The following is a 4,917-nucleotide window of genomic DNA, read 5'->3' on the forward strand; positions in this document are numbered from 1 at the left end:
AGCTAGTGAGAGAGAAAACTCATGCAGGAGTGTGCCTGCTTGTCAGTGGGTTATGCACCTTTCCAGACGTCAAATCTACATGGAGCAGCTGGAGAGGACAAGAGCAGGTTTGCAAAATATAGACAGAAGAGCTCTCCAGCCTAGTTTGCTGTCTGTTTCCACTTCTCTTTTCTTGAGCCGCTCCCTTCTATGCCCTTGCGCACTATCCTGACTTCTCCCATCTGCTTACATTGTGCCTTCCAACGCACAATGCGAACTACAGGTAGTGCTGCAGGGCCCACACCCTTTTACTTGCCATACAGAGCAGCTCTGGAGCTGTTACAGTGCCCAGCTTCTGCAAGAAATCAGCTTGAATGCTTCAGGGGCTGGGGCATAGCCAACATGAGCCCCACACCGAAGGAGGGTGGAGGTGTTTAATGCGAACTAGGGGTCATCCAAGCGCCACAAAAGGCCGCCATGCCCTGCATGCCCCTTTTCTCTTTTCATATGCAGACGAGGGTTGAAGCCAACTTTGACCCACTGCTTGGATGACATCACCATATGCAAATCCATCTGCTGCAGGCCTTCCCCCAGGAATGCTTGCACTAGTTGTTGCATTTGGTTTGTTGTTTGGGGGTGCTTCAGTATTAGGCAGCCTTCTGCCCTCCCATGTTCATCTGAAAATATGTGTTCTCCCTGCAGTTGTTGTCCCCAGATGAGAGTTCCCTTGTGCTGCCTCAGTTGAATCTTCTTTACTTGACAGAGATGTGCCTGAGCAGCGGCCCTCCCTAGCCCTATCCCAAATCATACTTATTTTGCATAGGAGATATCATGGTAATGAAGACTGTTATCCCAGGGTGAGGTTCATTCATTGCATTCTGGGTATGCTGACCCCTGTGATTTCCCCAAATGTGGGAAACTCGACTTCATTATTTGTGGTAGAGGGGGACTGTGTTTGTGCTTTCCTCTGGTCAGCTCTGGAAAAAGTCAGATTTATTTGTCTCAGATCTTCCTCTAGCCTTGTTCTTCTTTCGAGAGTTCCCTTGTGCTGACTCAGTTGGATCTCCTTCACTTGACAGGGAAGTGCCCGAGCAGCGACCCTACCCAGCTCTAGCCCAACTCCTACTTACCTGCCAGGTGAGATACTATGATCATGAAGGTGCTTCTCCCAGGGCAAGGCTCACCCATTGCACTCTGGGTGTGCTGCTCTTGCGATTTCCCCAAATGTGGGAAACTTGACTGCATAATTTGTGTTTCCCCTGGTCGGCTCTCGTATAATTCAGATCTCTTTGTCTCAGGTCTCTCTCCAGCCTAGTTTGCTGTCTGTTTCCACTTCTCTTTTCTTGAGCCGCTCCCTTCTATGCCCTTGTGCACTATCCCAGGATAATTATTGTAGCTGGTCTGCGGGTAACAGCTCTCAGATCCACTTCTAGAAAAAATGCAACAATGTAATTTGAGTGACAAACTGCAGAGATGAACCCTTTCTGTGACTGCTGCACAGGGATCACACAAACTCTATTCATAGGGCTGACTTCACTTAGGGGAGATGTTCTCGCCCCGCAAAGAAGTGCGAGTATATACCGCACTTACGGTACCATTGGATTTACAGATATTTTCTTGCAATACACTATGGGGGTCATTCTGAGTTGATTGCTCGCTAGCAGTTTTTAGCAGCCTTAAAACGGTGGAGTTAACATATCTCACGTGGAAGGTGGTCATGTTATTAGCCTTGGCTTCGGCTAGGCGAGTGTCGGAATTAGCGGCTTTGTCACATAAAAGCCCATATTTGGTGTTCCATGTGGATAGAGCGGAATTGCGGACCCATCCTCAATTCCTACCAAAAGTGGTCTCATCTTTTCATATGAACCAACCTATTGTGGTGCCTTTGGCTACGCGTGACTTGGAGGATTCCGAGTTACTTGATGTGGTCAGGGCTTTGAAAATTTACGTGGCCAGGACGGCTAGAGTCAGGAAAACTGAAGCGCTGTTTGTCCTGTATGCAACCAACAAGATTGGTGCCCCTGCTTCAAAGCAGGCTATTGCTCGCTGGATTTGTAACACGATTCAGCAAGCGCATTCTATGGCTGGATTGCAGTTACCGAAATCGGTCTAGGCCCATTCCACGAGGAAAGTGGGCTCTTCTTGGGCGGCTGCCCGAGGGGTCTCGGCACTACAGCTGTGTCAAGCTGCTACTTGGTCAGGTTCAAACACCTTTTCAAAATACTATAAGTTTGATACCCTGGCTGAGGAGGAACTCATGTTTGCTCAATCGGTGCTGCAGAGTCATCCGCACTCTCCCGCCCGTTTTGGAGCTTTGGTATAATCCCCATGTTCCTTACGGAGTCCCCAGCATCCTCTAGGACGTTAGAGAAAATAAGATTTTAAACCTACCGGTAAATCTTTTTCTCGTAGTCCGTAGAGGATGCTGGGCGCCCGTCCCAACTGCGGACTACTTCTGCAATACTTGTATATAGTTATTGCTTCAATAAGGGTTATGTTATAGTTGCATCGGTCCTGCACTGATGCTGCAGTATGTTGTTTTTTCGTACTTATAACTGGGTAGTTTATCACAAGTTATACGGTGTGATTGGTGTGGCTGGTATGAATCTTGCCCTGGATTAACAAAATCCTTTCCTCATACTGTCAGTCTCCTCTGGGCACAGTTTCTCTAACTGTGGCATAGAGGCGCATAGAGGGAGGAGCCAGTCCACACCCAGAACTAAAGTCTTTCTTAAAGTGCCCATGTCTCCTGCGGAGCCCGTCTATCCCCATGGTCCTTACGGAGTCCCCAGCACCCTCTACGGACTACGAGAAAAAGATTTACCGTAGGTTTAAAATCTTATTTTCTACTTTATTCTTTTCTATCCTAGTTTATTACGACCAACTCTCATCCAAGGAGTTTGATATTCTACTACCTGCATGCAATTTAAATTGCTTAAATTGTTTATATGGTTGATTTGTCCTTCACAACCCATAATCTGCAACTTGGATGTACTTGTGTCATTGAAAATCTTATAATAAAAATGTTTATATATTGAAAAAAAAAGTTATAAGACATATGCATTCAATATTTGAAGAAACAAAATAAAATAAAGCTATGTATTGGGTTTCACTAACAAGCACATTGGAAGACTTGACTACTGTTAAAAGACATGTATTACATGGTATAGAGCCACAAACCACAATGTAGTAAAATAAAAACAAACTTACATGTGTATCAAACCTATGTGAGGCTTACATTGATAGTGCAAGATCAACACTCTATCAACTGTGCAAACTAGACTGCACATAAATGCCATAAAATTTATCTGAGATTTTAGTAAATAAGGCCCGTTGCTGTCCGGGTCACACAGCCGTCACGCCCCGCCCCCATACGGTCCGGTCATGTCTGCGTTGTCCTGACTGTGCCCCCAAAATGGCGGCACAACGCCGCTGGCCCGACTCCTCCTGTCCAGTGACCGCCTCTGCCTGTCAATCAGGCAGAGGCGCTCACAGGGCAGAGATGCTGATCGCATCCTGGCATGTGCCGGTGCACTGTGGCACCAGCACACACGCACTTCAGACCTGATCTCCTGTTGTGTGAATATGCACAGCAGGGATCAGGTCTTAATTAGGCCCTATATACAGCTGTCAGTGAAGCAGTAATGTGCTGATGTCAGTGAAGCAGTGATGTGCTGCTGTCAGCGAGGCAGTGATGTGCTGCTGTCAGCGAGGCAGGGATGTGCTGCTATAAGTGAGGCAGGGATGTGCTGCCGTCAATGAGGCAGGGATGTGCTGCCGTCAATGTTGCAGGGATGTGTTGCTGTCAACGTTGCAGGGATGTGCTGCTGTCAGTGAAGCAGGAATGTGCTGCTGCAGTGAGGCAGAGATATGCTGCCCACTATCTCCCTATCACCCCTGCCTGAGTCACACACTTTCCCTGTCACCCCTGCCTCAGTTACCCACTATCTCCCAGTCACCGCTGCCTCAGTCAACCACTATACCTGCGACCCCTGCCTCAGTCACCCACTATCCCTGTCACCCCTGCCTCAGTCACCCACTGTCACCCTATCACCCCTGCTTCAGTCACCCACTATCCCTGTCAACCCTGCCTCAGTCTCTTACTGTCCCTGTCACCCCTGCCACAGTCATCCACTATCTCCCTATCATCCCTGCCTTATTCATTTATTATCCCTGTCACCCACTTTCTTCCCATACTTACCTAACCCCTTCCTATCACCCCTCCCTCAGTAACCCACTATCTCCCTGTCACCCCTGCCTCAGTCAACCACTATCACTGTCACCCCTGCATCAGTCACCCACTATCTCCCAGTCACCCCGGCTTCAGTCACCCACTATCTCCCACTCATACATGCTTCAGTCACCCACTATCTCCCAGTCATCCCTGCCTCAGTCACCTACTGACACCAGTGCAGATATTTCTGCTGCAGCCTCTCCACTCTCCAGCGTGAACGTCCTGACGACTGAGGAAATCCGCTTCCCAGTTGAGGACTCCGGGAATGAACACTGCCGATATTGCTGGCAGATGACGTTCTACCCAACTGAGGATTTTTGATACTTCCAGCTTTGCCATGCAGTTTCGAGTGCCGACTTGATGATTTGTGTACACTACCGTGGTGGCGTTGTCCGATTGTACTTGAACAGGCCTGTTCTGTACTAGAGGCAGGGCCAGTATCAATGAATTGAACACTGCCCACAATTCCAGAATGTTTATCGGGAGGAGAGATTCCTCCCTGGTCCACCGATGGTGAAGGGTCGTCATCACGGCCATGACCTTGGTGAATTTCTGAGGTGCCGTGGCCAAACCAGAAGGCAGGACCTGAAATCCAAAAACTAACCAGGCACAACACTGCTTAGCTTCCAACATCAGATGAGATTGGACATATCCAGTGTGATGCGGCTGTAGATGATTTTTGCTGTTTCTAACTTCTACATCAA

The 4,917-nt window shown here is 48.3% G+C and overlaps 2 non-coding genes across 2 annotated transcripts; both read left to right on the forward strand.

Annotated features, from left to right (window-relative positions):
• The first annotated feature begins 785 nt into the window (after nt 1-785).
• LOC134990483 (U1 spliceosomal RNA) lies at nt 786-949 on the forward strand. The gene has a single exon (XR_010195295.1). It is a non-coding gene; the product is annotated as a U1 spliceosomal RNA (small nuclear RNA).
• Nucleotides 950-1,101: 152 nt separating this feature from the next.
• LOC134990487 (U1 spliceosomal RNA) lies at nt 1,102-1,264 on the forward strand. The gene has a single exon (XR_010195299.1). It is a non-coding gene; the product is annotated as a U1 spliceosomal RNA (small nuclear RNA).
• The last annotated feature ends 3,653 nt before the right edge of the window (nt 1,265-4,917 follow it).

Source organism: Pseudophryne corroboree, unplaced genomic scaffold (genome assembly GCF_028390025.1).
Source record: "Pseudophryne corroboree isolate aPseCor3 unplaced genomic scaffold, aPseCor3.hap2 scaffold_1170, whole genome shotgun sequence".
Taxonomy (NCBI): Eukaryota; Metazoa; Chordata; class Amphibia; order Anura; family Myobatrachidae; genus Pseudophryne; species Pseudophryne corroboree.